This window comes from Octopus sinensis, unplaced genomic scaffold (genome assembly GCF_006345805.1).
Source record: "Octopus sinensis unplaced genomic scaffold, ASM634580v1 Contig06850, whole genome shotgun sequence".
In the NCBI taxonomy this organism is placed as follows: Eukaryota; Metazoa; Mollusca; class Cephalopoda; order Octopoda; family Octopodidae; genus Octopus; species Octopus sinensis.
Window position 1 is genome coordinate 7,950 of NW_021829606.1, and position 12,051 is coordinate 20,000.

Sequence of the window (12,051 nt, forward strand, 5' to 3'; positions counted from 1 at the left end):
TGTCCCTTGTGGGCAATAAAGAAATAAGAATTGTTAGCACGCCGGGCAAAATGCTTAGCGCTATTTCGTCTGCCGTTACGTTCTGAGTTCAAATTCCGAGGAGGTCGACTTTGCCTTTAATCCTTTGGAGGTCGATAAATTAAGTACCAGTGCAACAGTGGGGTCCATGTAATCAACTAGTCTCCTCCCCCAAAATTTCAGGCCTTGTGCCTGAAAAGATTTTTATCAAGGCGGCGAGCTGGCAGAATCGTTAGAACGTTGGGCGAAATGCTGAGCGGTATTTCGTCTGCCACTACGTTCTGAGTTCAAATTCCGCTGAGGTCGACTTTTCCTTTCATCCTTTCGGGGTCGATTAAATAAGTACCAGTTACGCACTGGGGTCGATATAATCGACTTAATCTATTTGTCTGTCATTGTTTGTCCTCTCTGTGTTTAGCCCCTTGTGGGTACTAAAGAAATAGGTATTTCGCCCGTCGCTACGTTCTGAGTTCAAATTCCGCCGAGGTGGACCTTGCCTTTCATCCTTTCAAGATCGACAAATTAAGTACCATTTGAGTACTGGGGTAGATGTAATTGACTTGTGTCCCCTTCCGAACTGGCGTTGTGCTCGGATCCAAAATCATTATTATTGTTGCTTTTGTTGTTAACGTTCTTTTACAGCTTGTTGGTGTTGCTTCTAGTATTGAAGAAATGTTCTTGCTGTTCAGCGCCGTGTTAAAATCGATCTTATAGACGTATGATCAAAGAAAGCATTCCAACTTTGACCATTCCGTCTTTTAGTCTAACATTGCTTTTAAGATTACATTACTTAACGTATCCTACATTTCTTAAAGACAGTAGTTTGTGAGTTGAGGAAGATTTGGCGGATCTTTTCGGTTTGAACGGCAGTTTTTTCTAGCGGTGTCATATGAAATTGTCACCCAAAATTATGACCCTAGAATCGATCTATTGCATTTCAATCTGTTTTAGGGTTAGGGGGAAGGGTATCTTTTTTTCTTCACAAATGTAAATAAACCCAATCTGTTTCTTAAACGCGGGACATATTCAAACGGCACAGACTGTTTTTTACCTCAATAGACGGTCATTGATTGGTTGAAATTACCGTAATGCAAGAAATTAAAAACCAAATATCTTACAAACTATAGAATTTTCTCAGCGAAGCCAAGAGAAAAAGATGTTTTATAAACACATTCTACCAGTATACGAAGTTTAAATTTTTTTAGTTACCTAGAAATTATGTTAAAAACTGCCGTTCAAACCGAAAAGATCCGATTTGGCTACTATTTCTAGCAAGTCGAACAACCACTAAATGATCCATCCTTGACTCCTATTGTTATTGCTATCGTTGTTCCCATTGTTGATACTTTTGTTGTTGTGCAGTTGTTTTTGTTATTGTTATTATTAATATTGTTTTTCTGCTTCTCTTGTTGCTATTAACACTGTTGCTGCTGCTGTTTCTGTTGTTGTTATTGTTACATTTGTTAACATTATTGCTGTTGTTGTTACTGTTTCTCTTATTATTGCTATGGCCATTGTTAAACAGTTGTCTTTATTGTTGTTGTTGTTGTTATTACTCCTGTAGCTGTTGTTTTTGTTTTGTATTTTACCTTTTGTTTTCTGTCTCCAATTGACGTCAGAAATACTAATTCCTTAGCAATAATTTTTAAAACTAATTCCTTTTCACCTAAATTCTTGTTACAGTCCAAAGTCGCCATTTAAAATAAAATATTGTAATTAATTATTTAATTGGTTCGTTACTTTAGCTTAAAAGTACATGATGTAAAGTACATTTCCTAAAATGTATGATTTGAAGTAAATTTTCGGAGATACATAATTTAACGTACATTCTACAAATTTTCTCTTCTTGCTGTTAGTTACACGCTGCAAAAGAGTAATCTCTAAGTACATCTAAAATTAGATTTATTTGAAGCACGTGCATGCTGTAAAATGTTTGTTTTAAAGTACATTTAATAAAATAAGTTTATTTTAAAAGTGCATTACAAAGAAGATTTTGCTGGGATGTTTGATTCAAACTTACATTTTGCAAAATAGGTTTGTTTTAAAGGAAATTTGTGAAAAAAAAGATTAAATATAATGGCGTGAAATTAATATTTTAGAGTACATATATTGTAAAAGTTTTTGTTTCAAAATTTTCAAAATTAATTTTTTCTTTATAGAAGATACTTTACTATGTTTTTTGATACGGGTTTTAAATGTTAAAACAAAGTCTCAAAATATTAAAAAATGTTTTTGAACGCCTCGGGAGGAAAGTTTCCAATCCATGCCCTACCATAATGCAAAATTACTTTTTCGTTTAAATTTTTAAAAGATTCAATTTAACTGTTTTCATATTTGCCAGCACAAAACGTAACTGGATTCCTAAGGGTTTGCTTTATTGTTCTCTTAGAAACGTATCTAACAAAAACTTTTGCTTAAAAACGGAGTTTTAGAACAAATGCTCTTTTGAAAATTCGAGATTTCCTTTTTTAAAAATATAAAATTAAAAGAAATATTTTGATATTGCTTTAAATACGTCTTGAATATGTGTATATATATATAATATATATATATATATATATATATATATATATATATATATATATATATATACTTGGTGCCGGTTATATTCTCCTCCCTGCACGTGCTACCTGTAGTGCAGTCTTTGTTGTTGCTGCTGGTGCTGGCGTTGCTGTTGTTATTGCTGATGTTGTTGTCGTCGCTATATATAACCAACAAGGCGGCGAGCTGGCAGAAACGTTAGCGCGCCGGGCGAAATGCGTAGCCGTATTTCGTCTGCCGTTACGTTCTGAGTTCAAATTCCGCCGAGGTCGACTTTGCCTTTCATCCTTTCAGGGTCGATAAATTAAGTACCAGTTACGCACTGGGGTCGATGTAATCGACTTAATCCGTTTGTCTGTCCTTGTTTGTCCCCTCTATGTTTAGCCCCTTGTGGGTAGTAAAGAAATAGCTATATATAACCAACATCGACTCTCCAGAATTCCTTGCTTGCTCATGTCTTTCTCGCACACAAATCACTTGCGTAGGTTCAAGAAGAACAGTAAAGGCATCGATCTCACTAATTTAGAAGGGCTTGCCAAGGCCATTGGTGTTGGCCCGCCTTCTAGATCTAGCAAGTGAAACACACACACACACACTCACACACACACACAATCAATCAATCAACGAATGCAACCTCATAATGAGATTGTAAAACAAACCTTGGTGCTCTACAGCTGATGCCTATGGAAGGAATTGAACACGGCTCCACGTGTAGCTAATCATACCGTTAATGAGTATATCCTTTGAATGAGTCACTTGCAGAATATCTATAAAAAATATTTTTAAGTGGCACGTAATTAATGACACAGCGTCGGTTTCATTTCCTTCTACATACATCGCAAGTGTAACGGTAAACCAGACTTGCTTCACTGCTTCAAAAATTTGCAACGTTTTTAATTACATAAAATAGTTTTTGAGTAACTTTTGGGGGGATTTGCAACACGTACTTTAAAGCAGACATTTTGAAAATTATATGTTTCAGCAAACACGTATATAAAATACATATTTTAGCGTCATATAGGCGCAGGAGTGGCTGTGTGGTAAGTAGCATGCTCACCAACCACATGGTTCTGGGTTCAGTCCCACGGCGTGGCACCTTGGACAAGTGTCTTCTCCTATAGCATCGGGTCGACCAAAGCCTTGTGAGTGGATGTGGTAGACAGAAACTGAAAGAAGCCAGTCGTATATATGTATGTATGTGTGTGTGTGTGTGTGTGAGTGTGTGCTTGTGTGTGTGTTTGTCCCCCAACATCGCTTGACAACCGATGGTGGTGTGTTTACGACCCCCGTAACTTAGCCGTTCGGCAAAAGAAAGCGATAGAATAAGTACTAGGCCTATAAAGAATAAGTCCTGGGATCGATTTGCTCGACTAAAGGGGGTGCTCCAGCATGGCCACAGTCAAATGACTGATACAAGTAAAGGAGTAAATCAAAGTAATTGCTTTCTCAAAGGAGGCTGTAACATGTTTCTGTTTGTTTTTCGTTTTTACTAGACTTCAACCACCGACTCTATGCTTTTAGATTGCAGATTGATACCAAAATGATCAGAAAAAGAGAACTACTTCGCTTAGTGAGGACGATGTCGATGATTCGAGAGCGAATAGGATTTTGACTGTTCGTTTTTCGACATCAGTGGCAGACGCCATTAGAAAAACTTATATCTATTTTCAAAGGAGCCTTCACTTTCATCGCTACCTGGTGGTTGCCGCCCGTTGACGAGGGACAAACATCCTGAAACTAGTTCGAGCGTATCACTCAGGCTTGCGAGGAAGGGATGGCCTCCCTTTGCAAATACTCCAAAGACACAGATATTGTGTTTAAAGCCAGCTAGAGACGAAGATCTCTTGGGGCTATAAAGCTACAGTAACAACCCCCTCCCCAATGTGGTTAGCCATGATAAGATGGCTTCTATACTTTACATTATTTTATCATTAGCCAACAGCCATCAACCAGATACCTTCCTTGTGTCCCGCACTTCTTGACATAGTTTCCTCTTTGTTATGTTGCCTGTATACAATCAACCAGACACTCGTTTCCTCTCGTTCTTTGATGTCGCCTATCACAAGCCTTTCTTGACAGCCTTTTACTATCTTATCCTCTTGTCCTCCACGCTTCCTATCGGGATGATTTCAGGCAATGACTGGTGTGCCAAAATATGATAGCTGAGAGGACTCTATTCCCGATAATAGGTTTTTGGGGACTTTCAGCTTTTCTAGAACTGCAGCGTTTGTTACCCTGTCTTTCTATCCAGTCCTGCCCAATCTACGAAAGGTCTACAGCTCTTCTCCATAGTTCTGTTCATTACTCTTTACTCTTTTTTACTCTTTTACTTGTTTCAGTCATTTGACTGTCGCTGTGTTGGAGCACCAACTTTTAGTCGAGCAAATCGACCCCAGGATTTATTCTTTGTAAGCTTAGTACTTATTCTATCGGTCTCTTTTGCCGAACCGCTAAGTTACGGGGTTGTAAACACACCAGCATCGGTTGTCAAGCGATGCTGGGGGACAAACACACACACACAAACATATACACATACACATACATATATACATATACACGAAGGGCTTCTTTCAGTTTCCGTCTACCAAATCCACTCACAAGGCTTTGGTCGGCCCGAGGCTATAGTAGAAGACACTCGCCCAAGGTGCCACGCAGTGGGACTGAATCCGGAACCATGTGGTTCGTAAGCAAGCTACTTACCACACGGCCACTCCTACAAGTTTCTTTCTCGTAGAGGAGAATTGGAATAATACAACAGTTTACCAGCCTCAATTCTAGGTACAGTGTTATGTCTTTCTATATGAAGAATATCATAAGAATGCTAAAAGAATATATGAGAATATAATATATCTTTATATATAAAATTGAAGTTGTGTGTGTGAGACTCTGTCTCCTCCGATTTAGATTCCTAACTACTCCCACATTTTGCGGTGTAGTTTAACCAAAAGCGGGTATCTTATAGTCGTCATTCATATGGAGCCCTTCTGGGTATTAGCGCGTGTCTACGATGAGTCTACGATTTAAAAAAAAATTTACCATCATTTTTCCGGATTTTTAATGATTTTTGCTCGGGTTATATAAGGGAAGTAACTCTCTAAAAATGCTTATATAGTTATTTCCTTTACAAACCCGAACAACGCCGGGCGATACTGCTAGTTATTTATAAGAATGTTTTACATCGCCGTGATCAGAAAGGAGCGAAAAGGGAACGAAACGACAAAGCGTTATCGTTAAAAACAAGGTGTAGCAGAAGGCGAATAAAAGCTAAAAAGAAGGGATTTGTTGAAAGGTATTTATAAGAGCACATAAAAAAGGGGGCGAAAAGATAGAATGAATAATTAATACGTTAAGAAGCAGACAAAAAAGAACAGAAATGGTAGAGCATATTGAAAACAATATGTATAAAAGTTGTTCGTAAAACCCAGCAAATACGAAATAATACCCAAAGAAACACACGAATTCGATCGCTGATTAGGGGAGACAAAAATAAATGGTGTTTCAATTACTCTAATCGTATAAATCTCCCGTATAACATTACATTACCCGGTTAATTATACCCCAACTTTTCCTGGTTGCTCCTTCTGCACTGATGTGTTTCTGTGATTTCTAAATTTAAATCTGCATTTTTTCTAATTTAATTTACATTTAATTAACTTGGTACATTTTAATTTATTTAATGCAGATCCCAATTTATTTAGCACTCTTCTAATTATACATTAATACGTAGATTTTTATGGTTATTTCGTTTTAACTGACTGATTCTTGGGTTCTTTACTTATAAAGACGTGGAGGCGCAATGGCCCAGTGGTTAGGGCAGTGGACTCGCGGTCATAGGATCGCAGTTTCAATTCCCAGACCGGGCATTGTGAGTGCTTATTGAGCGAAAACACTTAAAAAGCTCCACGAGGCTCCGACAGGGGATGGTGGTGATCCCTGCTGTACTCTTTCACTACAACTTTCTCTCACTCTTACTTCCTGTTTCTGTTGTACCTGTATTTCAAGGGGCCGGCCTTGTCACTCTCTGTGTCACGCTGAATATCCCCGAGAACTACGTTAAGGGTGCACGTGTCTGTGGAGTGCTCAGCCACTTACACGTTAATTTCACGAGCAGGCTGTTCCGTTGATTCGGATCAACCGGAACCCTCATCGTCGTAATCGACAGAGTGCTTCCACTTATAAAGACGCTGATAAATTTGTTGACGGAGATGATTTTTTTGGCGTATTTAAGAACTTCGATACTGAACACATGATATAGAGTATAGAAGAGGCGGAGAGCTACTAGAACCATTAACATGCCGAGCAAAACGCTTAGCAGTATTTCGTCCGTCTATACGTTCTGAATTCAAATTCCGCCGAGGTCGACTTTGCCTTTCATCATTTCAGAATGGATAAAATGAGTACCAGTCGAGCAATGCGGTCGATTTGGGGGACTTGACCCCATCGCCAAAACTGCTAATTTAAAGCCAATAATGGTACCAAAATTTAAAGCCAATAAATGGTACAGAATGAGGCGGCGAGCTGGTAGAATTGTTAGCATGCCGGACAAGATGCTTAGCGGTATTTCCTCTGTCCATACGTTCTGAGTTCATATTCCGCCGAGGTTGACTTTACCTTTCACTCTTTCGGGGTCGATAAAATAAGTACCAGTCATGCACGGGAGTCAATGTAAATGACTTACCCATTCCCTTAGAACTTGTTGGCCTCGTACCAAAATTTGAAACTATTGTGTAATTTTGTAAATAATATATATATATATATATATATATATATTATATATATATATATTGTTTTTAAAAAATGTCCAGTTCCTTTGGTTTGTGTCTATGTTTTCGTTTCTCATTGTGTTCGATGTCCTTTTGGTGTCCTGTACTCATATATGCGTGTATATGTACATGTAGAGGTAGGTACGTACATATATGTTTATATATGTGCATATGTTTTATTTTATTTATTAATATATATATATATATATATATAATATATGTATATATACATGGTGTTTGGGCTAAATTTGTGAGTTTGCACAAAAGGAAAAGAAAAAATCCCATCCAAAAATGAAAATATTTGGATCTTTACCTTTTGACCTTCAAATTAAAAAAATAATTTTTTGTAACTAAATACTTTCAAACTTTGGAAATTGGTAGAATGTATCATATAAAACATCTTTTACTCTTAGCATTTTTGAGAAAAAGTTTTATTTACGAAGTTATTTCACGTTAAAGTTCTCGTATTCCGGTAATTTCAACCAATCAATGACGTGTATTCAGTTGAATAAAATTACTGCTGTTGTTTATCAACAAAAACTTCCGGCGGTGTGAAAGATATTTTATATGACACATTCTACCTGTGTCCGAAGTTTGAAAGTGTTTAGTTACAAAAAATTATTCTTTTAAGCTGTAGGTCAAAAGGTAAAGATCCAAATATTTTAAAAAGTGAAAAGAAGGTGACAGTTTACTCCATGTGGCCGCCGTCAGCTTTCATCATGCCCTCGAGAAAGCTTCGGAATCTGGTACATGCATTCCTCACTGTAATCCATCGGAATTTCGAATACGACCTTGATCTTGGGCACCATCTCGGCCTTGGTGTTGCAGGCAGAGCGGTTGGTGTCTTTCTCAACCGCCACACAACTCATAGTAATCCATGGGATTGTAATCGGAGGAATTAAAAGGTCAGAAATTTGGGGCTGGTGCAGTCGTATAAATTCTCCAACAACCACTTCTGACTAATTCCGGAGGCACGGCGAGGAGCCAACTCTTGATGTCAGACGTCACCCTCACAGGAGACATTGTTTCAGTCATTTGACTGTGGCCATGCTGGAGCACCGCCTTTAGTCGAGCAAATCGACCCCAGGACTTATTCTTTGTAAGCCTAGTACTTATTCTATCGGTCTCTTTTGCCGAACCGCTAAGTTACGGGGACGTAAGCACACCAGCATCGGTTGTCAGGCGATGTTGGGGGGACAAACACACACACACACACACACAAACACACACATACATATATATATATATATATATATATATATATATATATATATATACATATACGTATATACAACGGGCTTCTTTCAGTTTCCGTCTACCAAATCCACTGATAAGGCTTTGGTCGGCCCGAGGCTAGAGTAGAAGACACTTGCCCAAGGTGCCACGCAGTGGGACTGAACCCGGAACCATGTGGTTGGTAAGCAAGCTACTTACCACTGCGCCTAATATCCTGTATTTTAGAATAATTTTCTGTATCAATATAGCATGAATCACCATACAGGTAATTCTTTTCCAATATTCAGATTGCTTCCAGGCTTCCATGTCAGCCAACGTTTTCTCAACTACAACTTTAATTTTTATGCTCTCCAACGCCGTCGACTGTTCACAAATACATCAAGCTGTTCCTAAAAAAAAAAGAGACATAAAAATCATCAAATTTAGACAGAACACCTTGTATTATAGAATAATTTTCCTAATTAACAACATATTTATTTCAGTCAACGATCGAATAATTCATTTGTTTACTCAAACAATGCTATCATTCAGTTTACTAGGTTCTATAAACGATTTAACTGCCAAATTCTATAGAATATTTATTAAATGTTATGAGCAATTTTACTGATGAATTTTGTAAACAATTTTATTTCTCAACTTTTCTAAACAATTTAATTGCTAAATTTTCTAAAGAACATAATTGTCAAATTTTATGAAGAAATTCATTTCTACACATGCTAACATATTACTCTATCAACAAACAAGTTAATTGTCGGATTTTATAAACAATTTATTTGATTAATCTTGTAAACTATTGAGTTATGATGAATTAAATTGTCGAATCTAATAAATAATTCGTTAAATTTTGTAAACAATTTAATTACTAAATCGCATACAATACAGAAATTATATTTTATTTTACTTTTTATCTTTTACTTCTTTCAGTCATTGAACTGCGGCCATACTGGGGCACCACCTTGGAGGGTTTAGTCGAACAAATCGACGCCACGACTTGGCTTTTCTTGTTTTTTTTCTATTTTCTTTCTTCTTTTTTTTTCATGTCTGTATTTATTCTATTGACCTCTTATTACCGAACTGCTAACTTACGGGAGCGGAAACAAACAAACACCGGTTGTCGAGCGAGGGCGGGGGACAAACACGTACACACACACATACACACACGCACACACATATGACTGTCTGCCAACTTCACCAGCAAGGCATAGGTTGACCCGGAGTTATAGAAGAAGACACTTATCCTTGAGGCCGTGCAATGGGACCCAACCCGAAGATAGGTGCTTGCGAAACGATCTTCTGAACCATACAGCGATGCCAGAAGTTTTTACACATCTTAAGGTAATCTGTTTTTCCCTCTTTTTTGTTAATTTTGAAACCCTTTACATCTATTTTTCATTTTCTCTTAATCTTCCTTTGTAAATTTCTTACAAATCATCGCTTCTTTCTTTTCCCGCCTAATTAAACACTCTTATTTTGTTATCGAAATTCTCTGCTTTTAGCCATACCATTTCGTTGCTTCTTTCTCGAGCAAGGCGGCGAGCTGGCAGAAAGGTTAGCACACCGGGCGAAATGCTTGGCGGTATTTCGTCTGCCGTTACGTCCTGAGTTCTAATTTCGCCGAGGTCGATTTTGCCTTTCATCCTTTCGGGGTCGATAAATTAAGTACCAGTTACGCACTGGGGTCGATGTAATTGACTTAATCCGTTTGTCTGTCCTTGTTTGTCCCCTCTGTGTCTAGCCCCTTGTGGGTAGTAAAGAAATAGAAATAGGTATTTCGTCTGCCGCTACGTTCTGAGTTCAAATTCCGCTGAGGTCGACTTTGCCTTTCATCCTTTCGGAGTCGATAAATTAAGTACCACCTCCCCAAAATTTCGGGCCTTGTGCCTTGCGTAGTCATGATGGGTATAGTGGGCTTTGTATATTATACCCCAATGTTACTTTGATGGCATACACTGCTCTCTCACTCAATTGTTATTATTATCGTTATTATTATTATTATTATTATTATATTATTATTATTATTATTATTATTATTATTATTATTATTATTTATTATTATTATTATTGAGTGAGAAAGCACTGCATGCAATCAAAGTGACACAGGGGTAACATATACGAAGCCCAGTATACCTATTATGAATACTCGTTTGATAAGGGTCCACGCGGCGAAATGACAGAATCGTTAGCACGCCGGGCAAGATACAACAACAACAATAACAATTATAATAATAATTGTTTCAAATTTTTTCCACGAGGGCAGCAATTTTGGTGGAGGGGATGAGTCAATTACATTAATCCCAGTGTTCAACTGGTACTTATTTTATCGACCCCGAAAGGGATGAACAGCAAAGTTGACCTCGCGGAATTTAAATTGCAAATTATATATAGTAAAGCAACATAGATTCATCCCTACCTTGTTTCGACCACTGACGCTAGTTTCGACCACAGTTATTGCAGTAACAACACAGATTTGGATGTCCGACATGAGTACAAGTCCTATCTAGCAAACAGTCGTGTAGAGAAGTGGGACAAGGAGCGGGGTAGTATTCGATTAGACTGGTCCTAGTTAAATGTAAAGGCGCATGGCTCAGTGGTTAGAGCGTCGAGCTTACGATCGTGAGGTTGTGAGCTCGAATCCCGGACCGGGCTGCGTGTTGTGTTCTTGAGCAAGATACTTTATTTCACGTTGCTCCAGTTCACTCAGCTGTAGAAATGAGTTGCGACGTCACGGGTGCCAAGCTGTATCGGCCTTTGCACACACATACAAACATATAAATATACACATATAATGTTTACAAACAAATGAATGGATACATTGCATCTACGTATTTGTCTTGGATGACACTGGTGCCGTGGAGAAGGGAGGCCGGTATGCATGGGCGACTGCTGGTTTACCATAAACAACCTTGCCCGGACTTGTGCCTGGGAGGGTAACTTTCTAGGTGCAATCCCATGGTCTGTGTCGTGACCGAAGGGGGTCTCAGTTAAATGTACTTTTCTTGATTTTGGAATGCTTGGAAGGCTGAGTCGACCCCAGGGAAATTTGAAATCAGAACGTAAGGGAACAAAACTGAGCGTGACAAAGTATTATATCAACCGATCTAACATGCTGACATCAGTACTAACAATGATGACAGAAGCAAATAAGCGGCGTTCACCACAACGGTAACAGTTTCTAACCTAATAGCTATAAGGGTTTTGTGTTTATGCTATAATATATAACACTGCTTGCATTATTTCTATTTTGTTCTCCCTTTCCCCCCTCTCTCACAAGTTCTTTCTTAAAATGGAGGACAGGAATGAGGAGTGGGTCTACAAGACGCTTTGTTGTGCTACTTAACAATTCAAATTCAAGAGGAGAACAGTCGATTATATCGACCTTACTGCTAGAGTGGTGCTTTATTTTATCGACCCCCCGGAAGGATGAAAAGCGAAGTTGACTCGCAGACAACCCTTATCTATCCAAAGTAGATTTTGGTCAACAACAGAACGAGCT

At 38.2% G+C, this 12,051-nt stretch overlaps 1 long non-coding RNA gene across 1 annotated transcript; it reads left to right on the top strand.

Annotated features, from left to right (window-relative positions):
* Positions 1-914: 914 nt before the first annotated feature.
* Positions 915-7,836, top strand: LOC118761049. The gene is made up of 3 exons (XR_004997127.1): positions 915-1,103; positions 2,267-2,270; positions 7,827-7,836. It is a non-coding gene; the product is annotated as an uncharacterized LOC118761049 (long non-coding RNA).
* Positions 7,837-12,051: the final 4,215 nt, after the last annotated feature.